Source organism: Mandrillus leucophaeus, unplaced genomic scaffold (assembly GCF_000951045.1).
Source record: "Mandrillus leucophaeus isolate KB7577 unplaced genomic scaffold, Mleu.le_1.0 Scaffold475, whole genome shotgun sequence".
NCBI classification, from domain to species: Eukaryota; Metazoa; Chordata; class Mammalia; order Primates; family Cercopithecidae; genus Mandrillus; species Mandrillus leucophaeus.
This window is the reverse complement of record NW_012105087.1, coordinates 10,216-20,950: the sequence shown is the minus strand read 5'-3', so window position 1 is coordinate 20,950 and position 10,735 is coordinate 10,216. Positions and strand designations below refer to the sequence as shown.

The 10,735-nt window shown below is 44.1% G+C and overlaps 2 pseudogenes across 2 annotated transcripts in view; both read left to right on the top strand.

Annotated features, from left to right (window-relative positions):
• The window catches only part of LOC105550300, a 35,704-nt pseudogene extending 26,705 nt beyond the window's left edge, over positions 1-8,999 (top strand). The window contains exons 5-9 of the transcript XR_001007685.1: positions 2,013-2,227; positions 3,276-3,348; positions 3,811-4,015; positions 5,345-5,396; positions 8,585-8,999. The product of XR_001007685.1 is annotated as a neuroblastoma breakpoint family member 3-like (transcript). The remainder of the gene's footprint in view (positions 1-2,012; positions 2,228-3,275; positions 3,349-3,810; positions 4,016-5,344; positions 5,397-8,584) is intronic.
• The window catches only part of LOC105550294, a 931,651-nt pseudogene that overhangs the window by 912,485 nt on the left and 8,431 nt on the right, over positions 1-10,735 (top strand). The window contains exon 14 of the transcript XR_001007683.1: positions 9,916-10,088. The product of XR_001007683.1 is annotated as a neuroblastoma breakpoint family member 16-like (transcript). The remainder of the gene's footprint in view (positions 1-9,915; positions 10,089-10,735) is intronic.

Below are 10,735 nucleotides of genomic sequence, written 5' to 3'. Positions count from 1 at the left end.
TAAAAATACAAAAATTAACTGGGTGTGGTGGCAGGCACCTGTAATCCCAGCTATTCGGGAGTCTGAGGTAGGAGAATCTTTTGAACCCAGGAGGCAGAGGTTGCAGTGAGCCAAGATCGTGCCATTGCACTCCAGCCCCTGGGCGACAGGGGAAGATTCGTCAAAAAATAAATAAATAAAAAAGCAGAGAGTACCCTGGTGAGAGGAAGTCCTGCTTCCTGGGGCACAGGCTCTTGTTCCTAAAGAGGAAGAAAGATCGCACCCGACAATGTGTGGAAGTAGCAGTGCAATGTGCAAGAGCAGGGACCTGGGCCTGTATCCTGGACTCCATCCAAGTTGCTTGTCTTGTCTGTCCCTCAGTTTCCTCGTCTGTTCATAGGGTACTACAATAATACCTACCTCTGTAAATTGCTGCAGTGAATTACATGAGCTATTTCTTGTCAATCTCCTAGAACATTTATTGGCACAGAGTAAACACTATCTATTAGTTCTTCATTGTACTGTTTCTAAATTAACACAAACTTTATTAGTATTTGGGCATATTTCCTTCATGGCCTTATGGTCTTATGTCTCATACTTTATGTTTCGGATACGATTCTTAAAATCTTATCTGAAGATATGATTTAAAAATCTTTGACATACTTGTCCTTGAAATTCCCAGTAAAAGGGAAACCATCAGTCCCATAGTCCTAGGGGCCTTCCCGACTTACAAGAAATCACTGCTTCATGGCCCAGTGCAGTGTTTTAGAGGAGAGGCTGAAGGCTTGGGAAAGCGGCCCCGCATTCAGACTCAGACCTCAGGGGCTGTGAGTTCTGTCTCCACTTCATTGTGGTTGAATCATCTTGTCAATTTCCTTGATGTGCCCTTGAGTTTCTCTTTCTTCGTCTCTAAATTTTGGAGGATCAGATGCCAGAAAGTCGGGAGACTGAAGAGTAAAGATGTGGAAATCCCTGCCTAGAGCCTGGTAGTGGGGACAGTTTTGTCCTTGGGATGGACCCGACTCCTGCCCTCTAGGCAGTGACCACAGCAGCATGTCCAGCCTTCCACTGAGGCAGGCGTGTCTGTCTTTTCTCAGAGTATGAAGAGTGCAAAGACCTCATAAAATCTATGCTGAGGGATGAGCTGCAGTTCAAGGGGGAGAAGCTTGCAGAGCAGCTCAAGCAAGCTGAGGAGCTCAGGTGAGGGGGCCCCGTGGGGGCAGGCAGGTGGGCAGGTGTGTAAATCTCTGACGTACAGCAGCTCGGCGGGGAGAAGTAAGAGCTAAGCTGGGTCAGGGAAGGGAAGGAATTGCCATGGCAGGCTCATGACACACAAATATTTATCAAACAGAGAACAAGGATAATAATAAGTTATGGGTTGCAGTTGTTTCTCAGAGCCTTGTTTTCTCTTTTTCAAACAAGTAATTGTTGAGGTGAAATTTACATAACACGAAATTAATCAAAGGAGTGCAAACCATCCAGCAGCATTCAGTATACTCAAAATGGTGTGTCATCACCACCCCACTTACCCTTAGTCAGAATCACCTCCTGACTGGCTGGGGCGTCTCATTCTTTCACTCAATCAATGTTGCCTTCTCGGCCCTGTCATTCTTTTCTTCTTTCATCTTTTCAATTCGCCCCATCTGCACCCAGCCTCATTTTTGTACATGGCTTTGTATCTATAGCCGCAAGATGCACTATGCATATTTTCACATGGAAATGTCCGTGGCCAGGGTGAGGAACTGAGAAGATGTCTTTTTGAAACGGAATTAGGAAAACACCTACTTTTGTTTACAGAAGAGAAAGATGAATGGAATATCATCAAGGATCTTACAGGAGTCCTCTCTGATACAGAGGAAACCTGTAAACCATTTTCTATTCTTTCTCTTGGCCACAGACATTCCTTTAAACATGTGCTGACCTTCTGCTTGGAGGTCTCCTTGAGGACATTGTCTCAGAAATCTCTGTTGCAATATTAGAACTGATCACTCATCCCTTTCCACTGTTAAATGTTCTCTACCATCTCACCTTAGGCAATATAAAGTCCTGGTTCACTCTCAGGCATGAGAGCTGATCCAGTTAAGGGAGAGGTTACGGGAAGGGAGAGATGCCTCCCGCTCATTGACTCAGCATCTCCAGGCCCTCCCCACTCCAGATGAGCCGGACAAGTCCCAGCGGCAGGACCTCCGAGAACAGCTGGCTGAGGGGTGTAGGCTGGCACGGCACCTTGTCCAAAAGCTCAGCCCAGGTAAGGTGGCCATTGGCCCTGATGACCCAAAACCCCAGGCTTATGAGAGACTCCAGACCTCCACACTTTCACAATGACAGTTGTATCGGTGGGGTTTTTCCACTAAACATATGTGGCCATGACATGACCAGGACTTCCTGGGTAAGAACAGAGTTGGGAAACCCATGGGGTTGGAGGTCACAGTATTGCAAATGTCCCTCCTTCCTTGATGGAAGGTGGTCTTTGGAGCAAGAGGCAGCGTCTATCGAGTTTTAAAGGACAGGAAGGAGGCTGTGATGGGCGGATGCTTGTTAGAGTGAAAAGAGCTCTGGACTAAGAATGAAGGTTCCCAGGCTGTCTCTTCAGCAATGTTCTTAATAACTGTTGGTGAGGGAGTGATTTATCCTTCCTGAGTTTCTCTCTCTCCATCTGCAAAGGCAGCCAAATTGTCTCTTGCAAGGGTCTGAAGCATCCAAATGTGGGAACACTTACAACTGTTTTTCAGAATGAGATGAAGCCCCTCGCCGTGTGGTGTTGGAGAAGGCACTTGATGTGGGGGCATTTGGTGGTAGGAAGGGCTTTAGACTGGAGCACTCCCCACGGAGAGAGTGTCCCTGAATAACACAGCAGAAGCCACGTGGAGGGCCTGTGCAGTCTCCTGATGTATAGAGGACTGTGGAACAAGTTTGTCCTCTCCTAAGAGAAAGAATTAGTTTCTAAATGCGAACTGTGACAGGACACCAAGCCCGTGCCTGGGAATCAGATCTGTGGCGGGATGGGGGAGACAGCTGCCAAAGGCCAGAGAGAGGCTGCACAAGCCTCCAGTGATATGGGGAGCAAAAGGTCTTTTCAATATTTGGCCATATCTTGATGGTGGCCCTCCAGATAGAAATGCATTGCCTGATGGATCAGGAAATAATGCCAGGGCATTTTGTTAAAGATAAAACATGAGAGCTTTCAGCTGAACGGTTGACACGCCTAGACGTTCGTGTCTCTGTGTACATTGGGCTGACTGTGCTTGCAGAGTGTGAAGTGGGAAATACCTGAACGAACACTTCTGTATTTACAGAAAATGATGAAGATGAGGATGAAGGTGTTCAAGTTGAGGAAGCTGAGAAAGTACAGGATTCATGTGCCCGCAGGTAACACTGAATACTCAGGAGCAAGTAATGGGTGGTAACATATGAAAAGGGTCTAGGAGGCGCACCCTCTCTGGCATCTACAATGGGCCCAAAGCCTGCATTCCCTTGGCCACAGTATGTGAAATTCAACCCAGCTTAGACACAGGGTGTGGCAGCTGTTGTCTCTCTGTGTGTGCTGAGTGTCATGTCTGTACTGTACAGGGATAGCTGAGTCTTCATCCTCCTCAGCTCCTGTCTGTCCAGTGCAGTGAACACCAGTTGCTCTCTTCCTCTCTGGCTCCCATGGCAGCCATGCTCTGTTGCAGAGAGAAGAGGATTGCCTGTCACTTCTTAAAGGGAACCTCCTGTTTGCTTTCTGGGGCCTCTCTCTTAATGCCTCCTGTCAAAACCAGCTAGGACTCCCTGGGGTCCAATCCCTCTGTGTTTCATCTTCTTTCTTCTCTATCCCACCTTGCTCATCAGGGAGGTGCAGAAGGCTGAAGAAAGGGAAGTCCCTGGGACTCACTGGAGGAATGTGCCGTCACTTATTCAAATAGCCATGGCCCTTATGACTCCAACCAGCCACACAGGAATACCCAGATCACATTTGTGGAAGACGAAGTCGACTCAACTCTCATTGACTCATCCTCTCATGATGAGTGGGAGGATGCTGTACATATTATCCCAGGTAGCCTCTGTTTTCCTTGTGTCTCCTACCTCTGTCTAGGCTGAGGAAGATAAACTCTGAAGACAGGCTCTATACACACAAATTGGTTTGAATAAAAAAACTGCGATGGGATTCTAAAAAGATATCAGGGAGTTTTTTTGTCCTTCTCAGCTCATGTCATGCCTTTGTCTGCCAGTCCCCAGTATGAACTTTCTGGACCCCATGCAAGTTTGACAATCTCATAGTCACCTGAGTGCAGGAGGTGCACAGGAAATATCTGTCGGACCTCCTAGCTTCGATTCAGTATCTCTTGTCATCTTTGATTAAGTCACCGGTCCCTGAACAATGTTCATGGAGTTTCTATGCCTTTTTAAGGAAGCTGGCAGCCTTGCCTTTGTATCTGGAAATATTGATCCCTAGGCTTCACTGCTCTCAGCTTTAATCTTGATCTCCTTTTAGTCAGCTTGCTTAGCGGCACAGTCACCCTGAAATCAGGATGGAAACTTTTCTTCTTTACTTTGCTGATGTATTTCCATAAAGCAAGGCTGGACCCTGTTTCTCCACTCCATCAATGCAATGGCTGATCTAATGTTTCTTTGTAGCATCATATACACACACACACACACACACTCACACACACACATATGTATACACACACACACACACACATATATTGTTTCGCAACGGAGTCTTGCTCTGTCACCCAGGCTGGAGGGCAGTGGGACTATCTTGGCTTGGTGCAACCTCTGCCTCCCAGGTTCAAGTGATTCTCCTGCCTCAGTCTCCTGAGTAAATGGAATCACAGATGCACACCACCACATCTGGCTAATTTTTGTGTTTTTAGTAGAAACGGGGTTTCCCCATATTGGCCAGGCTGGTCTTGAACTTATGACCTCAAATGATTCACCTGTCTTGGCCTCCCAAATCACAGATTCTTTTTAAAGCAAGAATTGTTCAAATTTGTCAGTCGAGTTTCATGTATAGATGCCTCTAAACATTTAATGTCCATGTTACCTGGTGATATAAGTCAGTATTGCAGCAACACTCCAAGAAAACTGTTTGACCAATTTCTGGAGAGTTTTTTGGGAAAAATTTTGTTTAACTTTGACTCAGGCAGGGAATATGGCATTATGGTGTATACGTACAGGGAGATTTTGGCCTGTGAGTCTGGAAAGCTGGGTCATCTACTTCTCACCAGACTTTATCTAGGGCACCCTAGAATATTCCTGTCAGAATCCATATTCTTGCACTGAGAATAGTTATATCCTTGTGCTATGACTGGACACTGATTTGGTCATATGTGAAGTGTGAATTGCATAATGTGACATGCTTCTCTGAATTTATTTACAGAAAATGAAAGTGATCATGAAGAAGAGGAAGAAAAAGGGCCAGTGTCTCCCAGGTAATGCTGTGGAATTGTGAGCTGTGAATTCAGTAGTGACACCTGGAGATTATAGATTGAGGAAAAAAAGGGGAGGTGATGAATAAAACTATTTCTTCTATTCACCCAGCTACAAATTGTCCTTATTAACAATGTTGTATGTTATTTGTGGCACTTGTATTTGTTTTAATTTCATAGTCCTCTCAGTATAGGCACTTGCAATCAGATCAGCCTGGTCAATGAGCCAAACAGGGATTTCTTGTTGATCTTTTCAAAAAAACCAGCTCCTGGATTCATTGATTTTTTGAAGGGTTTTTTGGGTCTCTATCTCCTTTAGTTCTGCTGTGAGCTTAGTTATTTCTTGTCTTCTGCTAGCTTTTGAATTTGTTTCCTCTTGCTTCTCTAGTTCTTTTCATTGTGATGTTAGGGTGTCAATTTTAGATCTTTCCTGCTTTCCCTTCTGGGCATTTAGTGCTGTAAATTTCCCTCTACACACTGCTTTAAATGTGTCCCAGAGATTCTGGTATGTTGTGTCTTTGTTCTCATTGGTTCTAAAGAACGTATTTATTTCTGCCTTCATTTCGTTATGTACCCAGTAGTCATTCAGGAGCAGGTTGTTCAGTTTCCATGTAGTTGTACGGTTTTGAGTGAGTTTCTTAATCCTGAGTTCTAATTTGATTGCACTGTGGTCTAAGAAACAGTTTGTTGTGATTTCTCTTCTTTTACATTTGCTGAGGAGTGCTTTACTTCCAAATATGTGGTCAATTTTGGAATAAGTATGATGTGGTGCTGAGAAGAATGTATATTCCAATGATTTGGGGTGGAGAGTTCTGCAGATGTCTATTAGGTCTGTTTGGTGCAGAACTGAGTTCAAGTCCTGGATATCCTTGTTAACTTTCTGTCTCGTTGATCTGTCTAATGTTGACAGTGGGGTATTAAAGTCTCCCATTATTATTGCATGGGAGTCTACATCTCTTTTTAGGTCTCTCAGAACTTGCTTTATGAATCTGGGTGCTCCTGTATTTGGGTACATATATGTTTAGGATAGTTAGCTCTTCTTGTTGAATTGATCCCTTTACCATTATATAATGTCCTTCTTTGTCTCTTTTGATCTTTGTTGGTTTAAAGTCTGTCTTATTGGAGACTAGCATATGAACCCCTGCTTTTTTTTGCTTTCTATTTGCTTGATAGATCTTCCTCCATCCCTTTATTTTAAGCCTATGTGTGTCTCTGCATGTGAGATGGGTCTCCTGAATACAACACACTGCTGGGACTTGACTCTTTATCCAGTTTGCCAGTCTGTGTTTTTTAATTGGGGCATTTAGTCCATTTACATTTAAGGTTAATATTGTTAATGTGTGAATTTGATCCTGTCATTATGATGTTACCTGGTTATTCTGCCCATTAGTTGATGCACTTTCTTCCTAGCATTGATGTTCTTTACAGTTTGGCATGTTTTTGCAGTGGCTGGTAGAGGTTGTTCTTTTCCATGTTTAGTGCTTCCTTCAGGAGCTCTTGTAAGATTTTGCCTGATGGTGGCAAAATCTCTGAGCATTTGCTTGTCTGTAAGGGATTTTATTTCTCCTTCACTTATGAAGCGTCATTTGGCTGGATATGAAATTCTGGGTTGAAAATTTTTTTCTTTAAGAATGTTGAATATTGGTCCCCACTCTCTTCTGGCTTGTAGGATTTCTGCCCAGAGATCCACTGTTAGTCTGATGGGCTTCCCTTTGTGGGTAACCATACCTTACTCTCTGGCTGCCCTTAGCAGTTTTTCCTTCATTTCAACCTTGGTGAATCTGGCAATTATGTATCTTGAGGTTGCTCTTCTCAAGGAGTATCTTTGTGGTGTTCTCTGTATTTCCTGAATTTGAATGTTGGCCTACCTTGCTAGGTTGGGGAAGTTCTCCTGGATAATATCTTGTAGAGTGTTTTCCAGCTCGGTTCCATTCTCCCTGTCACTTTCAGGTATACCAATCAGATGTAGATTTGGTCTTTTCACATAGTCCCATATTTGTTGGAGGCTTTGTTCATTTCTTTTTACTCTTTTTTCTCTAAACTTCTCTTCTTGCTTCATTTCCTTAATTTGATTTTCAATCACTGATACCCTTTCTTCCACTTGATCGAATTGGCTACTGAAGGTTATGCATGTATCACGTAGTTCTTGTGCCATGGTTTTCAGCTCCATCATTTAAGGTCTTCCCTACACTGTTTACCCTAGTTAGCCATTCATCTAGTCTTTTTTCAAGGTTTTTAGCTTCCTTGCAATGGATTCACACATCCTCCTTTAGCTCAGAGAAGTTTGTTATTACTGACTTTCTGAAGCCTACTTTTGTCAACTCGTCAAAGTCATTCTCCATCCTGCTTTGTTCCATTGCTGGCGAGGAGCTGTGATCCTTTGGAGGAGAAGGGGCACTCTGGTTTTTAGAATTTTCTGCTTTTCTGCTCTGGTTTCTCCCCATCTTTGTGGTTTTATCTACCTTTGGTCTTTGATGATGGTAACCTACAGATGGGGTTTTGGTGTGGATGTCCTTTTTGTGGGTGTGGATGCTTTCCCTTTCTGTTTGTTAGTTTTCCTTCTAACAGTCAGGTCCCTCAGCTGCAGGTCTGTTGGAGTTTGCTGGAAGTTCACTCCAGACCCTCAAACAGGGATTTCTTGGTGTCGCCTGTTCTCTCCCATGTGTTTAAATCCAGAGAGAGATGTACATATGCTTTCTGCCCATTTGTTGTTAGTATGTTTGCTAGTATTTGTGCAAGAAAAGAAATTGGAAAAATAAACATATTATATCAAAATATTGGAAAAATGGGGCCCTTAATACACAAGCTGTGTGTCTGCACTGCCTCAAGAGCTCTGTTCACTTGAATGCCGCATGCAAAATTCAACCCAATTTATGCAAAGTAGTTGAAGCCCTGCGTTAGTTCTCTGTGCTGCAAGTCATGACGGTAGTTTACAGGAAGAGTCTGGGTGCCCTGCGTTGGTTCATCTGTGGCAAATATACTGAGCACGTGCTGCCCATTTTTGCTCTGTCCCCAGAGCAGTCACTCTCCACCCTGCATTTAGAAGGATAGTTTTATTTCTCTTGAAGGAAAAATGCCTTTGGTTTCTGTGACCACTCCATTCTCTCTCCCATCAGATCATCTGGGGGGTTTTGTTGTCTAATCTCTGTTGGTTTAATCTTCTGTCATCTCTGTCCTGCCTGGCTCATCAGGAATCTGCAGGAGTCTGAAGAGGAGGAAGCCCCCTAGGAGTCCTGGGATGAAGGTTATTTGACTCTCTCAATTCCTCCTGACATGTCTGCCTCATACCAGTCTTACAAGAGCACCTTTCCCTCATTAGAAGAACAGTAAGTCGGCTTGGCTCTTGACATAGGCAGTGAGTACTCCATTGTGAAGGTAATAAAGCTCCAGTTCATGTCCCAGGTGGACCCCATAATCTTTGGGCCTTGTACCCCTGGTTGGGCTGACAGTTGCCATCACTGTGGGCTGAACCTATATGTCAGTGTAGATTTCAATCACTCTGGAGTTGAGTCTGAAGCACAGGCATGGGGTGGGTCAGTGAGCTTTGCTCTCTTCCTAGTCTCAGGCCATGCCCTTGCCACCCTTGACCGACTCTCAGGACATTGAACTCAAGGCAGGTGTGGCAAACTCACACCAAGCTCTGCAGCACATGCCCAGGAGTTGTCTGTCAGATCAGCTCATCTGAATTAAATGTCTCTTGCCAGCTACTAAGTTCCTTATGAGTTTCATTCCCAAAGCATGTCTGTGCTGTTCTCTACCTGCCCAAGGCCAGTGTCACCCTTGTCTACCTCTCAGTGGAAGATGTGACCCAGGTTTCACTGAATTTATCCTTATTTTCTGTGTCTTCTAAGTTGGCTTGTTTTAGCTCATCTGGGGCCCACCATGCCCCAGGTAACTTTGAACAATTGTAAACAGCTAATTCTGTGTTGACACCTGGAGACTCCTGGTTCAGGGAAAACAGAGCGGGCCGACAATATCAATTACATCTTTTCAACCAAGCCTGAATTATTCCTACTAATGTTGCTGTTGGTTTTCATGACAGTAGGTATTTAGGTATCCATTTCTTCCTCCCGTTATCATTTACGAACGTACTGTAGGTGGACCATATTTCAAAAGCTGTATTCTCATGGTGACTGCATGGAATCTTGAGCACATTTTATGGAACATTATTGAGCACAGTCTTTTCATGATCACTGTATGCTGTGTGTCCTGAGGGCACTAACTCAGAGTGTCCTGACTCCCTCATCAGTGTGTCACCTGGACAATTCACTGAGCTCATTCTCTCTCTCTCTGTCTCTCTCTGTCTCTGTGTGTGTGTGTGTGTGTCTGTCTATCTGTCTCTTTCATTCTTTTCCATTTGACCCTGTTGTGTCCCGTCATGAAGGCAATAATTTGTTACCTCATTAATGAATCTATCCTTTTTCTTTTTTAACCACTTCCTTATGCTACCCATGAAATCCAGTTGGGGCTCTGTTGTGTCTGATTTCCCCTGGCTTGTTCTTTACTTTTTCTACTTTTCCAGACTTAGCAGGGAGCCGCTGGAGTTAGTAGAGCCTGAAGCCTTGCAGAACTCACTGGATAGATGTTATTCATCTCCTTCCAGTTATCTTGAACTGCCTGACTCCTGCCAGCCCTACAGAAATTTCTTTTACTCACTGGAGGAACAACACATTGGCTTTTCTCTTGATGTGGATGGTGAGTACCTTTCTATGAAGGTGATAAGGATCCACTGAGTCTTCCATATAGAGATCATATTCCTGCTCCAAGTGGCCGTTACTGAGCTGAGAGATGTCATTGCTGCAGTGAGGACCTGTAGGCACATGTAGGTTGAATGAAACTCTAGTTCTACCTGGAAGCCCAGACATGGGATTGGTCAGTGAGCATGGCTGTCTTCCTAGTCTCAGACCATGCCTGTGGCACTCTGATGCTACTCTCACGACATTGGACCTGGGCAGATGTGACAAATTCAGAGAACTATGATTTGACTCAAGGGTTTGTAGATTTCCTTTTTCACTGTAATTTCAGTGTCTAAAATCCTCACAACCTTGAACAATCTGAGTAGTTGATGAGACAGGGCTAAATATTGCAGTTTTTCTCCCAGAAATCATTTGAGGGCATTTGCTTTAAATTGATTGGAAAAACATGGCATAACCGTTTGCACAAACTTGTGACAAATGATATTGGGATAACGATCTACTAGAATAGGGACATTTTACCCACAGTTTCTGGGACAAAAACCAAGGAATCTCTATCATGACCAGCCTTCAGGCCTCCGGAAATATATCTTGTTATGCCCAGACCGTTTATTCCCCGAAGAAGACCACCAGAGTCCAGAGTCAAAG